Raw genomic sequence first — 18902 nt, forward strand, 5'->3', positions numbered from 1 at the left:
GTATATGCTGCTAATATTTACATATGAGTGTTGCGTTTTGTTATATTTGGTTGCTTCATTTGCTATAACGAGACAGTTTATCAGTTAAATAAATGCAGAAAGATACAATTTTTCGACTCCATTTATTTTCAAAAAACAAAATAAATATAGGTAAATACAGACTGAAATGTTAAAAAATAAAACCAGGATCCCTAATCAGAATGTAGGGCTCCTGCACGTTGCTCTCTAGCTAGGTTTGTGTTCTACAAAAGCATGTTCAAGCTTCAAATTAATAATGAGGGATATAAGATTACAACTCATATCAATGATAAATGAGTCGCCTGACCTGCCCTGTAACAATCAGGTGCTCTAGTACCATACGTAGGTGGACCAGAAGACAGTGAATAAAGGCCACTCCATTGTTAAAGGTAGGGCTGCATGTCCACTTAATGAGAAGCTGCTGAATGAAAACAAAGACCAGGAGGTCCAGAAAAATGCTATGTGTGTAACCTAGACAAAACACTGCTAATGCAGGATTGACAGCCTTCGGAAGGTCATAGAAGTCCAAATCCTGCTGAGCAGTTCCAGGTAAAAAATCCTGTTTTAGCCAATTCAGTTTATTTCATTTTTATTTAATAATAGGTGAGGAAAATCCTTGGAAAACATAAACGGTCACAATATAGTATAAATTAAGGTGGTTGGAAAATTTGGTATTAAAATCTAAACATCTTGCTGGTGTCAGCAAATAAATATAATGTGTAAATAGTTACAAAGTAGTGTGTTGCATTATCACTAATGATTCTTCAGTTGATTGCACATATGGCCTGGTGCTATATAAGCTATTTAGCATATCTCTGTGGAATTTCGTGGGGTCGAAGTGCAAAACTCTTAACTATCACAACTACAAAAATCAATAGCCTGTTAACAAATGACAACTCAGAAAAGGGGGATGGGAAAAGATGACACATGTAGGAAGAAGGCCGAAGCGCAACGATATTAGGTTACAGTGACATAATTCAGAAGATAGCTCTATATAATTTTATAGCTATTGGGGACATTCATTAGGTCTGTTATTGACAAGTGCAACAAGAACATTATGGGGGCTTCAGTAGGTCAGTTATATTTCTAAGTCAGATCCAAGTTCACGCTCGTTGCCTGAAAATGTGCAAAATGTTCAATTTTGTGTCTGATGTGTTCACGTTATTACTATTCATCTTAGGCACTCGTCTCATCTTGGGAATAAGATAGGGTAAATTCTACTCCCTGTCTGTTAGTGGTGGATCCATTCTAGAATTGAACAAAAGAGTGAAGGAAGTAGCTAGAATGACACTCAAAAGGTACAAGGGGGTTGATTGTTTTCAAAGATTGTAGGAGATCTGGAGAGGGGTATTAATGAGTGTGTGCAAAGTTTTTAGAGTCATAACAATGGCACTTTCCAGATCAGGTTCTGTAGTATATTTATTGTTAACAATTGTTGGGATTTTAACTATGAAAAGCACAGAGGCTTTGTCATTTTTGTAATCACTGTTATTCACATAATGGAGCGGATGACCATGAGCAGCATCTTCCAAATTATTATTATTATTTTTTTTAAATGATTTCAACACCAAAAAGAAAAAATATATTTGTGGAGAAATTCATACAGCCACAAGTATTGCAATTATGAGAAATAGATTAATGTATGAAAAAAATAGTTTTGTCATTTTACTTACAAAGAGAAAGGAGAGAGAATGGAAAATAAAGTAAGAAGAGGAGCAATAAGGAATGGGAAAGAAAAGAGAGGCAGGGAAGGGAAGGGATAATAAAAGATTAGATTAAGGTACTGATGAATGCAAGGAAAGAAAGGTAATGAAAGGTAACCAATATAAATCAGATTTAATCTTCTGATGTAATGTCAATGAAGAAACAGTATGAATTCTATGTTCATCACATGTAAAGATCCACCATGTTAACATAGATAGTTTAGAAACATCTTTCCAACAAGAAAGTATAACTTTAAAAGCAAGTGCAATAAAAAGATTAAGCAACAAAGGTTTAGGAGATAAATGCTCAAAGCTAGGTGCTGAGGAACCTATAAAACATTTTGGAAAGTTAGTGGTATATTACATTTGAAAATCTTTAAACATTTAGGGTCTAATTACCATGGGGTACCTGCCAAACGGTGCAAGAATTTTTAGGGGGGCACCAATGCTTTTGGTCTACTGCGGCTTGTGCTGCAGCCCAGGAAAAGGGCTGCAGCTCATGCTGAAGTAGAAAACAACACTTTGTGCACATCCATGCACTGCGTGCCAGGCACCGCTTGGTGCCTGGCACACGGTGAATGGATGTGTGGGGAGGCACTACATGTGCCCCTCAAGCTAATTAGCAGTGGCCCTACGGCGAAGGGGCCCTGCTTTAGGCCTCTAAAGTCCGTTTCCACCTGCCTATTCATGGCGGTGGGAACGCCATGCATAGGCAGTCAGAAAGGGATATCCTAATCCTTACGGGGGTGCCTGCACAGACACCACCTCCATCGTAGGGTTAGGAATCTGACTGCCATACTGATGGGATCTTTGATCCTGCGGGAGGCAGCGGTCCTACCCCCTGACCTCTGGGGTCCAACCGGCTGCATTCTAATGCAGCGTTGGACCAATGCCCTGGATGGCGGGCAGACCACCACCGATGGCCTGCCTGTGGCAGTTCGCCCTTTTATCATAATGAGGGCCTTAGACCAAATGGAGTTCCAAAATGTATTAACATGACAACAGTAATATAACAAATATGTTTAATAACCAGTGCATATGGATCATGACCAACATAGTGAAGAAGCAGATCAGTCAAATTTAGAAATGCATTCTGAGGTAATAACAGCCCTATTGTACACAAAAAGGGGCTGAAGGTATTGAATATTTTAAGCCAAATTATGTCCCAGAATTTTGCAGAGGATATGGTTAGATCTACTTCCCATAGTAGTTCAAGAGAACTTTTTATTCTAATCTAAGTAGGTGACATTAGTGTTTTATATATGTAAGCAGCTTTGGGAATAGAATATTGGTGGATCACATCCAAAGATGTTACAGGTATAGGTGTGACTGGGGGAGTATGAAATTGTGGAGTGATAAAAAAGGAATGGAGAGCTGAGGAAATTGACTCATAATCCTTTAAAAAAGGAGTTAGGTAAATTTATATAGTGCTTGTAATTGAAGAAAAGGTACAATAGAATTGTTTTTTACAAACTGGTGAACACACATAATTCCCGCATTTTCCAAATTCTAACTCTCATTTTTCATTAGCACACGGCAATGGAATTTCACATGTATGTCCTGATATGAATTACAGGCCTTTGTGTTTGGTGAGAATGGTTACATCTTTGCATTTCTACATAAACTGCAAGTATTACAAATAGGCACTGTTTAGCAACATGGCCAAATAGGAATTTCTAAAATCACCTGTCCCATATCATTGGGTATTTTGTCCATCTGAGATCATATATTTTCTTTGTGTCATTGCTAGTTACAATAGGCGTCAAGTCAAGAATGTTATAATGATAAGGAGCCCCAACGGAGGTCCACATAACAAATAACAACAATTAAAAAAAACATATACATTATAAATCAGCATCAAAAAGTAAAACTCCTCCAACATTTACATAGATTGCAATTTAAAGGCAAAAGTTTAAAAAGTAATTAGCAAGTTGATAAATCATACTACAGAACACTTCACTGGATGGCAATATTGCAGACTTGAAAAGTGATATCGTGCATGGTGCAATGTGAAATAAAAAAATAATACATATTTAAAATCCAGAATTAACAGAGAGCTCAAGACCCATACCACCTGAACAACAGGGACCTGACGATTAGGGGGACATGTGTTGTTTAATATACAGTACAGACAATAGAGAAACATGTCAGGGACAGTATATCACATGATGTGCAAAGATGCAAATCTTATATATACAATATTAAGACATAACTATACTTAATTAACTGCCACCAGCCATGTCTGAAGACTATGGCAATATACAACTCAAAGCAGTAGAGATACACCCAAAAATATTACAAAACATTCCATTGGTTGGGAGCATTATCGACTTGCGGGCTTCCCAGGCAGTACATAAGTTATATTTAAGAAACAGAGGACTTAGAAAGTGACAATATGCATTCTGTAATAAGGTGACATGTATTATTTAGTGTGCAGCACTGACCATTGGAAAAGGATGACACACATAGTTCAACATAAGATGTGCAAATATTCCAGGTTTAAAGTCATATGGATGCACAATGAGACAAATCCCTGCCAAACTAACAACCACTGGCCTAACAAGAGGACAAAGGCATTATATACACTGCCGTCCATGATGTGCGCAGGATAACTAATTAATTTTTAAAAAACATTTAAAGAATTGATAGATCTTATCACAGGGAGTTTCATTAGGTGGAAACAGTACAGACTTACGAGCCTCCAAGGCAGTGTGTATGTTATATTTAAGAAACAGAGGCCTTTAAAAAGTGATGATGTGCTTTTAATAACACAGGACAAACACAAAGAACATGATTAAGGTCTTGAATTTGTAGTTACAATAGGAGAATTGAGTGACACCTCAATCATTGCATTGATTTCATGAAAGACATCACATGTGAATATAGAAATTCAAATTCTAGTTGAGCCAGGTATATATGTTGTGACTTATGTTAGTATGATCCCAGTGTGTTGGTTGCCTTCATCTAAACTCTTAAATATCTGTGGAAATACCCCCCTGGTAGACTTACCCTATAATAAAAACAATAACAGTTTTATCAAAAATTGTATGAGGACTTTAATATAGTTTTTGTTCCATCACATACCTAAATCAGGAATGCTGTCTTTTGGGCAATTCCTGGTCAAGGGAATAGCTTCTGTTTTTCCCATATTTCATTTATACAGTGAAAAAACTGCAAGCGAATCTAAAGCGTTCATCAAGGTTAAAGTAAATTCTTAGGGTCCGCTATTGTTAAAAGAATATTGTTGGGCGCAGAGACTAGTATCAGAGCTAAAAAGCAGTTGCGGCGCTGTTTTTACTGAACCCCACGACATAGTTTGCGAGTTCGCTGCGGAGGATGACTCTTCCAATTTACTTGTAGACATCCGACTACCTATCCTCTCTGACCCGGACCGAGAAGCATTAGAGAGCACACTCACCAATGATGAGTTGGCCGCGGCAATAAGGGACCTCCGACCAGGCAAGACCTTGGTCCCCAATGGTCTACCAATTGAGCTATACAAGCTCAAACCAGACAGAGTGGCGCCCTACTTAAAACTTATGTATGAAGACAGTAGAGAGGTGGGACTGCTGCCAAGAGACCAACGTTTCGCCACGCTGGTAGCCATTCCTAAAGAGGGGAACCAAAAGACAAATGTGCTTCATATAGACCGATTTCCCTGTTGAACGCAGAACCCAAAATACTCGCCAAGCTCTTAGCAAATAGACTCTGGCCAATAATAGCTAAACTGGTCCACCCAGATCAATCGGGTTTCATGCTGCACCGCAATACTGCCCTTAACCTGCGTCATCTTCGCGGAGTGTTGGGGCGCTGCTCCACTATCCAAGAAGATGCAATAGTAGTTTCTTTGGACGCGACAATGGCGTTCAATACACTGGAATGGGCATACCTGATGGTGGTCCTGAAAAAGATGGGCTTTGGCCCTAATTTTATCGGATGGGTGCGGCTCCTCTATACGGAACCATTAGCCCAAGTAGTAGTAAACAGCAAAATCTCGGAAGTGTTCACACTCGGTAGGGGGACGAGACAGGGTTGTCCACTCTCGACACTGCTCTTCGTGCTATCCCTTGAGCCGCTCGGGGCCTGGATATGAAGGGATTCTTCTATCCGGGGACTTAAATGGGCAGATGGGTCTGAAGACCGGATCTCCTTATACGCAGACAACATCCTTCTTTACCTTACTTCCCCCCAAAAGTAACTAAGGGTGGTTCTAGACATATTCACCAGTTTCGGGAGGAACTCTGTCTATAAATTAACTGGAGCAAATCGTTCTTATACGTCCTACATGGGAGTCTCCCTTCTATGCCAAAGGACTGCCCCATTCAGACAGTCACAGAAGGATTTATATACCTTGGTATTTTTATATCCATTGATACCAAGACCCGCTATGAGCGGAACCTCCTCCCGCCCTTGCAGAGGTTCAGACGTGATACCAACACCTGGAAAACACTCCCTTTGTCCCTTCTAGGACAGCCATCACTTTTTAAAATGATGGCGTTGCCACGTTTCCTCTATGCCCTCCAGAACTACCCAGACCTAGTCCCACCTGCATTTTTTAAAGACATTGAAGCTACACAAAGGGACCTACTATGGGACGGGAAACCACTCATATCGTGCCATAAACTAACTCTTGGTTAGTATGATGGGGTATTGCCCTCCCTGACATTAGAAAGTACTACTGGGCAGCACACCTATACGCTATAAACCAATTTACATACCGCAGTGGTGACGACCCCGCCTATTGTGTGGATAGGTGGATTCTCCCGGGTGGAGACTTTACGAGGGCGCTTTACTCTAAACCAACCAAATTTCCCCTCACAGGGCCTACCAGACACTCGGTCCAACTTTGGCATGTGGTCAACCGTAGCTTGGGATGGGCCAATAGACTCACGCTCGAAACTCCACTCTGGGACTCCGAGCATCTGGACACATTGGGACGGACTAAGGGGTTCGACAAGTGGGACCTCATAGGTATCTCCCGCATAGGAGACCTCTGGGGACGCATGGAGTGGTGTTCTTTACTTCACTACAGCAGACACACGAGCTGGCGGACTCGGAATACTTTAGATACGCACAAGTCAGACACTCCCTTCAGGCCAACATCCCAGCTGGGTCATCGCTTCCAGAGTCCTCCCCTCTTGAGGATAGGCTACTTGACGGATACCTGCCAGAGAGAGGCATATCCCTTACACATAAAAAGCTTATACATCACACTCCAGATCCTTTACTGGTACTGAGGGAGAAATGGGGGAGGGATGGTCTAGAAATAGACGACGAAGAATGGCAGGAAGCACTCTCTTCCCCTAAGGAAGTCGCTATCTCAGCGAAACTAAGATTGATCCAATTAAAGATTTTACACCGGGTGTACCTCTCTGGACGAAGACTGGTACTAATGGGCAGGAGTGGAGATGGGATGTGTAAGAGGCAGTGTGGCCTAGAGGGGACCTTTCTACACATACTCTGGGAGTGTCTACTAATCCAAAACTACTGGAAAAAGTGCATAAGTGTATGAGCACGGTATGGGGGGTTGAATTTCGACTTGAAGCCAAAAGATGCCTCCTAAACATCTGGGAGCCCACGGACTTGAACGCAAAGGGCAAAACCTGGCTGACGCTTGGACAGATGGTAGCCAAGCGAAATATAGCTCGACTCTGGGGAGCAACAGCGCCACAGACACTCAATGCCTGGAGAGAGGACTTGGATTGGTGTATGGCACGGGAGAAAACAGTGTATGTAGCCCGTGGCTGTCCCCAAAAATGGATAGCCCTCTGGACTAAATGGAATGTGTATCGTGGAAATGTGTGTGAGCCCCTATTTGTCCCCTCCCTTGACGGACCATTAACGCCCTGATACCAACTGAATGTGACCATCTCAGTACTGTACGCTAATATAATGCATGATGCTGCTGCCTGATAAAGACACTGTACCATAGAAATTGGTAATGACTTCTTGTATAACATGACCCTTTCCTTGAATGTTCAATAAAAAGAATTATAAAAAAAAAAGAATATTGTTATTGTGGGTGAAACATTAAATTGATCTTCGTCTATTAGTATTCCACCAATAATAATGATTGTGTGAATCTTTTCAAGCAGGGTTTTCTGTATGGCAATAAATAAGCTGTGAAGGAGAAATCAGGCATCCTTGGTAGCTGAATCTAGTTAGTGTGAAAAGGGATACATTTAAATGGCTGACATAGAAGCAAGCTTCCAAAGTACTATAAAGGATGCATAATAATTAAATTAAACTCTTCCCCTTATCAGGTCACTTTAATAGTCGACCACGGAAGCCCCAATTCCAGTCCAGCAAATGCTTTCACTTCAACTAAAACTGTGGTAGTCCAGCAGGTCTCTGGGGTTTCAGCTATTTATATACAATTCTATAGTTTTGCTCACACGCCAGAATTGCATTCTCAGATAAGTTTTATTTTACTGGTAGCACGTTTCACCCTTGAAGTCTTTTTCACATCCTAAGTTGCTCATGTGTAGAACCACCATATATGTGTTCGTCATTGTAATAAACATAGAAAACAGGCATTAAATTTTTCTACCACAATAGACAATGGAAAAACACCCTCATAAGAGTCTAAAAAACAGACTTAGGCTTTGAAAAAGACCGCATGGTCGAAATGCATTGCCAGTAAAATAAAACTTATCTGAGAACCGCAATCCTGGAATGCAAGCATTTTTGTGTCCCAGACTGGGACCAGCACCTGTGAATTGCACCGGCCCTGTGAGGTCGATTCAACCGGCATTGTGAGGAATTCTTCATTGTTCTTTGGATGTCTAGTGTTGGAAATTGCTACCCTTCCTTTGGTAAAATCTATTTCATCTGACTCAATCATATAAAGTAAATGTGTACCTAACCTCAGCACAAGTGCCTTAGAGGAAATCTTACTATCAACATTGATCAGAGTTTCGAGTCTATACTTTTAAGGATATGATACAGTTACCAGTACTTAATTGAAAGTTTCTGTTTTGAGTCCCATATCTGAGAATTGTAAGAATAGAAAATAATAATAACGTGCAGTATACAATGTTACCATCAGTAATTATTCAATTTTTAAGCACCATGCCCAATTTACAAACATTCAATTTATTTCACTTGATTGTCTTGCTTCAGAGGATGGAAATTTGAGTCTCATTTGATAGAATTCAAACTAATGACACTGTATTTGTCAGAAGTGAGAGTTCATCTCACTAACCCGTCCTCCCAATGGCATTTAAGAGTACATTCATTGTTGTATGTTGGGTTACAATGTTCTTTAAGGAAATCAAGACCTACAGCTTTCCTTGTTTTCAAACGTTTCAAAGCATTAGTGAATTCCAGTTAAATAATCCTAGTCTCCAGGCCACGTACATCAATTTAGCCTTGCCTATGGTGTAAGGGTTAGAGAAGATATTCTGTAGATCTGTGTTAGATGGATTACACTGTGATGTATATATTAATGCACAAATATTTGAATATACCAAAAACAACCTATTGAAAATATGCTTTATCCATCTTTATACTTTCTACGTGATGCATTTTTATGTTTTTTGGGCATTTTCGGGTATTTTACCAAGGCTTTGCCTGCCCAGTTGCTGAAGATAATATACTTGGCTTTGCTGCAGGAATGATATACATATTTATGATATACACCACCATGAATGCTTTTTTATTGTATTCAAACTTGAGTAACAATTGTTTTAAGTGTTATTTGGTGAGTGCTGCCTGCAGATAAATGTTTTCAGCTTTCTTAATTTTATTCACTTTTCAGGTCATGATCTTGAAATATTATTTCCTTGTCATATATACCGTATTGTTTTGCCTCTTGGAGTAGCTTTAAATACATCTCATTTAGTATGTTTTGAGGTATCCTTCTCATATAAGAAAAATTATAAGAATAACTTAAATCTTCTCTAATTCTTTTTAGATATTTTCCATGTTTTCAGAAAGCTATGTTTACCCACCATTTATCAGACTTTGAGTGTAGCCTGACAACCTGACACACCTGATAAGACAATATGATTTTGACAGACCTGACAAGACAATATGTTGTTGGTTATTAGGATTAAGTTGTTTATATATATTGTCTATGAAAATGTAGTTTATTTTGGACTATAAGAGATAGATCTCCTAAAATAAGGTCAACTCTGAGTTAATGAGGTGAAATAACTTCCAGCTGTGGCTTAAATTATTATTGTCATTCATATTATGACATGCATTATGTCCTTTCAAAGTCAAAATCTAACCTTATATTTCCTGTCAAACAGTCTTGAGGAAAGTTGCACTCACTCCTATTGCATATGCTTTGTTGTTAATAATAGTATGCTTTTGATACTTTCCAAACGGTTATGGTGTTGGCCATATGAGCACTTACAGTCAAGATGTTATCTGAGCTTTTATTAGTCCAAACCTGTACATTTAGACACCAGCATTTTTTATCTGGTTTCTGAGTGTTCAACATGTCAAGTGAGGAACCTATCCTTTTTTCAACTCCTCACTCGTGGTGCTGAGGAATGTGTCTCTGCAGGAACATATTTGCCTTCTTTTACTTGAAAGTTGGTAATCTATTTTAATTTTTTTATCAGGCCATTCGGTTCCTTACAAGTCTATATAATAACATTTTGAGTTGTCAATCTGTTAATAGTGTATATTTTGAGTCCCAACAGCACCCTTGATGAGGATAAATGATATGTTAGTTTTTTGTTTTTGACACATGATGTAGGTCCTTCTGTTATGCTCTGCAGTATTGCATGGTAGTGCTATATTCTATGCATAGCACCACTTTAGAGATGTAGTAGGATGGACAGAGCATATTTATTGTATTTATTTTAAGGGTGAGATCAGCATAACTGTAAGAGCAAAGCTTGTCTAGAAGAGAAAGGAGGGTATTACAGTTGAATCAAGGGTATCCTACGTCAAAAACAGTCACTGTAACTGATATTGTTGCTATTAAGCTTTAACCTGGCTAAATATGATAAACATGCTATTTACTCAATTAAGAGAGGATGGTATCTGCAGTCAATTTTCTGAAGAGGGGTGTTAAAGCCTGCATGCTGTTATTATGTACTTTTCATTGATTCCGTCCAGATCACATTGAAGTACCCTTATAATTTTTTTCAGGGTTAATTAAGGCCTAAATGGCTTCACTGGGTCATATGTAAGATCAAATCTCTGCAGCTTTCCCCTCCATGCCACATATTTTTTTTACAAGCTGCTGTTGGTTTAGCATTAAGTAACTTGTCCACGTTAAATTTGTACTGTCTGTGCAGGCATAGGAATCTTCTTTTGCCTGTGTAGATTTCAGGAACACAGTGATAAGGCGCTTGATTTGAAATGAGTTATTTGATGACAGAACTATGATCTGGGGCTGTCCCATGTGCATTCTCTGTAAATCCACTTTAGTACCCATCACTAGTTTGAAAGGATTCATGAGGAAATTCTCAAAGTATTCAAAGATGCTCTCTCCTTTAGTTCTTTCAGACAGTCCATCCAGTCAGAGGTTATTCCTGTGCTTACTATTCTTGAAATCATTACATTTCATTAGATGTTGGATTTTCTTTTCCATCCTGTTTATTTTGGGTTGTAGATCATTGGTATTACTGTTGCTGCTCAGCAAGGTCCAGTAAGTTTATAGAGTTTGCTGCTCTCTTTTCTTATTTTCCATAGTTTGAAGTTTCAAATGAGTGTCCTCCGTGAAATGTTTCAGTTGTCACAAGGTCTATTGTGGTATGCCTAGTACGTGTTGAGGGCTTATGTTTCTGTGATTTGAGTGTGAATGTAGCTGCAAACTAGGTTCTTCCTTTTTATTTTTGACCCATGTTGTCAACTTTATACTTCTTTAATTGTTGTACTGATGTAGCTATCACATAGCTTTGAGATCATCACCACTGGTTTGTAGCACTATAGGAAAACCAAAATAAAAAGAAAATACTGTTAAGGGGATTTCAATTAGGGAGAGTCTTTTAGTTATTAGCTAACAATAATAACTTGCTCTTTTTACAGCACTTCATATAACAATTATGACATTTGGGGTCCTGAAATTACCAGTTGTTACCATGAGCTAGTTTCATGGCACTCAATTTATCAAACTTGGATGGTTGGAGGACTGAGACAGATTAACAGAATTTGAGAGTTACGTCGCTGAGTCATCTTGCTGGTGAAGGCTTTGTGAGAGTTCGGTGCCTCCTGCTGGTATGAGCAACTTGAGGTATATTGATTTTTTTGATTATCACTGAACTGTTTCTCCCACGATGGTGAGTTAAGTAGCCACTGAAATAATCAACACGCTTACTGTTCTGTTATTGAAGAAGATGACTTAGTTTGCAAATACAATCAGAGAATGAGGAGAGAAAAACTGGAGAAAGAGTACATTAATTTAATTGCATGTGCAAAAGCATTTATTGTGTTGACGGGTGCTATAAACCAATGTATCCACAGACAGACAACTGGGTCTTCAGAGTATGGTGCACTTTGTCATTCTCTTCCATGATTAAATGTTCTTTTAAAGGGCTCAAGATGGATAGAATTATAAGAAAAACTGTTCTCATTACAAAGTCCTTCATACAATTGCAGTAGGCATGGCTTAATGTTCCTTTAATTAAAGATAACTGCTAGGGAATTTGAGACGTAGTCTGACATAATTAACCAGATTTCTCCTTTATGGACTTTGTACGAAAGGGGGGGTGTGTGTGTGTGGGGGGGTGTGTGGGGGTGTGTGGGGGTGTGTGGGGGTGTGTGGGGGTGTGTGGGGGTGTGTGGGGGGGTGTGGGGGGGTGTGGGGGGGGGGGGGGGGTGTGTGTGTGTGTGTGTGTGTGTGTGTGTGTGTGTGTGTGTGTGTGTGTGTGTGTGTGTGTGTGTGTGTGTGTGTGTGTGTGTGTGTGTGTGTGTTACTATCCTTGTGGGGACTTGAGTATGATAACACACTCACGCTGTGGGGACTTGATTGCACTGTGGGGACCTGAACCCAAGTCCCCACAAGGTAAAGTCTTCTAAATGATTGGAAATGACTTCAGAAGCATCTGTGCCAATTTTTACAACTTTTTAAAAAACTGCCTTGTGGGGACCTGTGTTTCACCAAGTGTGTTTATTTTTTTGCTCGCTCTGCCCCTGTAGACTGGAGGTGGTACTGCAGCCTTAAACACACTTAGCATATTAAACACACTTCAGCAATTGGATTACATCTAGCAACAAAGAGGATAGTGATTTTGAAGAAGCATACCAATTAGAAAACATAATACATGAATACAATGGCCTTTTTAAATGTATATAACCTTTTTTCCTTTTTTTAGAAACAAATGAATCTACTGATGTTTCACTTTTATTTTTTGGGTGGATATTTTCTTTGAAAAGCATAGACATGCACCATTAATAGAATCCTATTTTTTTTTACATTTCAAACACCCACTTTAGCCACTGACTCTTGCATTGACAGTCAATACAGTTTGCCTGGTTGCTGCACTGCATTATATAAAATGCGTAAATCTGTCCTAAACTTACTGTTTAGCACACAATGTGAGCAGCCTCCTCTATCCATGCGCACAGAGCATTCCATCTCTCACTGTGCATCATATGATAAATGCAGCTCCCTCCATACATGTGCCTACCGCTTCCCATCAATTACTGTGCAGCACACAATGTGAGCAGCCTCCAGATTCGATGTGCACAGAGCATTTTATCTGTGGAACTGCAGGAATTTATATGTGCAATCTCCTCCATGCCTGTGCCCACTGTTTTCCATCACGCAGTCTACAGTAAAGGATGTCAGCAGCCTTGTTCATCTACACACACACTACATTCCATCAGTCACTGCGCAGCACACAGTGTGTGAAGCCTCCGCCATGTACACACTAAATTCCATCACGGAGTACCAGACTGCGTGAGTGGCCACCGCCATCCATGTGCACACTGCCTTCCATCATTTACTGTTCAACGCACAATATGTGCAGCCGCATTATCCATGTGCACACTATCTCCCATCATTTACTGTGAAGCACAAAATATGTGTATCCTCTCCCTATCCATGTGCAGACCACTTTCGATTAAACACTCTTCGGCACACAATATTTGAAGCATCCTTTGTCCATGCGCCCACTGCATTCCATAACTCACTGTGCTGTACACAATTTGTGCAGTCTATGCCATCCATGCGCATGCCACTTTCCATCTCTTACTCTGCAGCACCCAATGTGTGCAGCCTCTGCCATCCAAGTGTCCACTACAGGCCATCAATCACTCTGCAACACACAATGTGTGCAGCCTCCTCCATCTGCTAGGGTTTGAGCCTCATGGCCTGCCCCTGTTTTTTCCACCTAACCGACAGGACCTCTCTCTGAGAGCCTGACCGGTGTAGAGCAGCTTTTCCTACTCTTTTAGGTGATCGGCTGTGTATGTAAAGGAAGAAGTGTGGCGCAGTGGCTAGGGTGCCTCACTCTGGACCAAAGGGTTCACAGTTCGATCCCCAGCAGCAGGTTAGCTCAGCACCATGTGACTCTGGGCAATAGCTTGCTTAATCTTCCCGACGACCCCCAGCGCCAGAACACCTTTCCGGTGGAAGCTGTGCACTTTAAAAATGCTGGTATTTATTTATGCTGCTGCTCTGACAGTTTCTAAGGTGATGCACTACCCCCAACCTTCATTGCAGCTGAGCTGTGGAATACACATAGAATGTGTATAGGCACACCGGGACCAGCAGCTAACTCCTGTGCATAGTACATCTCTCTATTATAACATAACATGGTGCTTCATGAATGCATGGAACAACTTTCTGCCCAAAGGATGAGATATTATCAGCATTTATTGCACTTAAATGTGAAAGCGTCCTTATGCTGATGCATAATCTAAAATCTACATCTGATCGAAGTCAGATGCTGCTACTAATGCGCCGCTTTGCCAAATTCTTGTGGGGTTGTACCTGCAGCGCCCCATTCTAGGCACCTGTAGCAGGCCTGTAAAGAGTACTGGAAACAGACCCAACTTACTAGCCCTCAAAAACCACTGAAGACACACCTGTTTTGCCAGCATCTCTAATTCAAAACAAAATCTGCTCTCACTGTCAGGGTAAAAAAGTTATGTACGATATTGCCTTGAAGCGCAATTTCCAAAACATTGGCATTTTAGGGTGGGTAATTATGCAATTTTGTGCTCCTCTACAATTAAAAGTCCACAGGGTCAACCATTCACCCTAGCTGTGTTAAAATTCAGTTTTAGAGTAAAAGTAACTTCTGCACGCTACTTATAATACAAGTTTGTAAAGGCCAGTTTCCACAGGAATAAGGTCATCAATGTTAGCAGATAAAGGAAGTTACGTGATTTTCTCCAGATACACATGATTTTTTTAAACTACATAAAACAGGAATATAATTTTAAAGTACCAGCACAAAAACGTGCTTCAACAAAAAAATGTTGCTTGAGAAACCCGATTCTTTCCTTGCAACTGAGCACACACCCAAAGTAGCTGTTTAGGACAGGCTGCAAGAGAGGTGCTAATCACGCATAAGAAAAGCGTCATTATCATGACAAGAGACGGTATGCAGAAACCGGCTGGAGACAGCCAAGACTTCCAGACTGGGGGATGGGACTGGCTGGAACAGAAAGCACGTCTGGAAAGTTAAAAGACAGAAGCTTGTATTTGGGTGTGACCGACTTGTGACTCTAAAAGCAAAAAGATTGGAACACATACACCTGAACGGAGGCACTCCTTCGTCAAAGCTTCCAGTTCAGAGCTGTTTTTTGCTAGCCACAATTCCAAATCCTTATGATTGCTCCCAATTAAAGGAATACATTATTTGCAGAGATGTTTTCACGCAGGTTTCTTAGAGTTATTCACTTTATTTTTTGTTGGTTAAACGGGTAATTCTGTGCGTCTTTTCGAATAACCTGCTGGCAGCTGATTTAGTTGCTGCTTCGCTATATTAAATCCCAGGAAATATGAGTGTACTAAGCCAACTCCTCTTCCTTTCCCTTCATGCTTAGGAAGTGCAGGGTTTTCTTAAACAAAATGCAAAACGCACAGCATTTTGGTGGCACAAGTGCATTGCAATAGATTTTCTTCCTTGCTAGGAAAAATGTTGAATCGTCGGAAAGGAGCTAGGAGGAAAATGTGACACTACAACAAAAATGGGAAATTAATTAATTTATCTTTTTATTCTGACACCTGTAGAATTGCATTTAATAGAGGGAAACAAAAATGCATGCGCCATGGTGGCAAGAAATGTAAGAGGGCAGGCAAAACAAACTCTCATTTATATTGTACAAGATAGCGTCTGCTAAGCTAAAATACAGAGACCAAGCACAATGCAGACAATTCAAAAGATGTTTGACAAACAGGAAAACTAAGGGAACACCATTTCCAGAGGACAGATGTAAAATTTCAGTCTGCAAAAAACGCGATTGCTGTAAAATGAAAAGGAGATCTGGACTTACAACGGTAAAGAAGGGACAATTAAGACACGTCTAGATTGAGTAGGACATGAGATCAACAGAGTAAAGCACATACATTGGGAATTTCATGGAAAAAAGAGAAAACACGGAAGATGCATGATGGAGAGCAGGAATTGCTGTTGACACATGGGAACATGCATATAGATCAAGAAGTCCTGTTGTAACAGGAAGGTCCCTTGCATGATTTGCGAGCATGCATACCTACCCTGCTGACCTTTTTTCTGCCTCAGTGCACACATCATTTAAGTGCATACACTGAGGACCCCTTCTAGTTAGTGACATTACAACCCATAGTGGGTGTCTGTGGTTTGAAGGAGCGCACCAAGCATGCCCTCTTTAGTGGGCACCCAGAGTGCCCTCCTTAATAAATGTTATCATTTCAGACTGGCAGTGGTGGCAGTGTGTAAGTGGAACAGGCTGATATGGCAGGGCTTGTACCTGTGCCTGTAGATGGGGGGAAAGTCTAATGACCTTGATGTGAAAAGTCATTGTTCCAGGACTTCTTGCTGACAAGTAGAAGCATTACTTCACAGTCATGCAGGAATCCCCGAAGACCAGGGCTTGTGTCCCTTACAACCAGCTTTTTAGCTAAGTGAGGTGATTACATCTGAGATCTGCTACTGACAAAACTGATGGCCTGCCATGAATGAGGAGTCAGCCTGCAGGCTAAGAGAGGGTCATTGGAGGTGTCCCTGCCATAGGGGTCTGCCCAAAGCAGAGTCCAGCTGTAGCCCCGATGGAGGAACTACCTGAAGGAAGTAGGCTGAAAAAGTCTACCAGCAGTGATTGCACTGCAGAGTGTTTGGGAGAAGTAGAGCTGCAGGACCCCAGGGTCAGCCCTGGATCCATGTCTACGAATTGGCATCCTAGGTCGCCATCACTTGGCATTAAGATGATCCTCGGCCCCCCGTTGGCCTAGAAGGTAATTGTGAGGCTGCTGGTGGAAACAGCAAGAGGCCTAGGGACTATGATTTGCCCATCACTGGTTGTAAGTCCCATCTAATTACTGATGGGTGCTGTGCTGGGCAACACTTCCCACATCCCGCAGCTGCATTAAGGCACTGAACTGTGCTTGGTGCCTTGATTACAAGTGTGTCTGTCACATATGACAATGCTTAATGTGTGTCCTGGGGATACTAGAGTCATTATTGTAGAATCTATTTTGTTCTTACAATGAACTAGTGTTACACATCAACTAACCGGCACACCTGCGACCATCTGCACTCGCCAAAATGACTTAAGGCGGAGGTGGGGCTGAGTGGCAGGGCATGACAGATGCTTCATATAGCATTCGCTTATCACTCAAATTGCTGCACAAGTTGAACATAATGTGGTGCTGTGTGAACAAGGACTGGGGATTAAACATTGCCTGTGACATATTTTAAAGGACCAGCAGAGGGATGTGAGAGAGAATCACCTCCATGCCCACTGAGAAACCGCTCACTGCATCACAAGTGTGCCTTAACTTGTCTAGATTTCCCGGAGTAGTATTGCTCTTGTAGACATGAGTGGGATTATATGCTGTTAGTGACTAGGCTTGCATTTCATATGTTTTATTTCAATGGTATCAAGTAGCAGTGTAATATGTTTTTGCTTTATAAATGTAAGTGTTGACTGGACAGACCATTATTAACGGGTATTGTGTGCACCTCCCTCAGTAAGCTTTCAACTGTTTAGCTCACTTCCCTGTTGGTTGACAGTGGGTTAATTAACAAGGTAAGGAAGGGTCTAGAGCAGCAAGGTTAGCAGCAAGCTAGATTGGCGAGCTGACAGATATAAGGGGTTCTCTTTGATGGTTCCAAATTTAAGGCACAGAAAAACCCACAAGAGAAAAGACTCGAACCAAAACGAGGACCAGAATAGTTCCGAGGACTTTATACAAAGACAGAAGCCTGACGGGAATGGGTTTCTACTGAGAAAAACATAGAAAAAAGAGTGAAGCACAAATGTCTTCAAGAGGAGTAATACATATGTGATAAAGTATCCCTGATGTACAATATAAAGATATGGAAGTCACAGAGGTTCCATTTCCCTATACAGGAACGAGACCAATGAGGCTCACAAGGCTTTATTTGCAGGACATTTTTGCATCAAAAAGGCACAGCACAGGTTAATTTTCCCATTTTACGTAGTCTGCGATTAGCCATGGGTTCCCTGGTACTTAAATTGGAGGAAACTTTTACAATGCTTTTGTGTAAATGGCCACATTTTGAACAGTTTCCTGAACCTTAGTAGGCTTGTTACCGTTCTCAAGGTTAGCTGGCGTGACTTCCACTTAAATGCTTCTTGCCTCATTGACAACTCTTTTCAATTTTGGGTATTTGAAGGAGGCAAGCAGATGACGATCATAAAGTTCTAACAGGAGAGTACCAAGAATAATGCAGCCTGGCAAATCCTGGTCCTTGTCTATGAAGTACTTTAAATTGAATGCAGAAGCTTTGGAAATGTACTTTTCTTTATCAAAAGGCAATGCAGGTATTGAAAATGGTTAGAAATATGAGCAAACTTTGGAAGCTCAAATAAAAAATGGGCTACGCAAATGTGCACAAGCTGGAGTCTTTGTGCTACGTCGGAGGGTAACCCTAAATGGAGAGCATTACCATAATCTATGAAGACCTATATAAAGGTTTGAATAATTGCACTATCCAGATTCTCGGGGAGATATGGCAGAAATTTCCTCAAAGCTTTCAGTGATTGAAAACAGAAAGAGGTGCCCTTTTATAATGAGGAAGAAAAGAAAGTTCTTTGGAAATA

At 40.7% G+C, this 18902-nt stretch overlaps 2 long non-coding RNA genes across 2 annotated transcripts in view; both read right to left on the reverse strand.

Annotated features, from left to right (window-relative positions):
* LOC146816573 (uncharacterized) overlaps window positions 1-18902 on the reverse strand; it is a 91609-nt gene that overhangs the window by 4534 nt on the left and 68173 nt on the right. The window lies entirely within an intron of this gene.
* The window catches only part of LOC146816574 (uncharacterized), a 33587-nt gene continuing 17414 nt past the window's right edge, over window positions 2730-18902 (reverse strand). Inside the window, exon 3 of the long non-coding RNA XR_014962920.1 lies at window positions 2730-11609. This is a non-coding gene — a long non-coding RNA (uncharacterized LOC146816574). The remainder of the gene's footprint in view (window positions 11610-18902) is intronic.

The sequence above is a fragment of the Triturus cristatus genome, chromosome 6, assembly GCF_964204655.1.
Source record: "Triturus cristatus chromosome 6, aTriCri1.1, whole genome shotgun sequence".
Taxonomy (NCBI): Eukaryota; Metazoa; Chordata; class Amphibia; order Caudata; family Salamandridae; genus Triturus; species Triturus cristatus.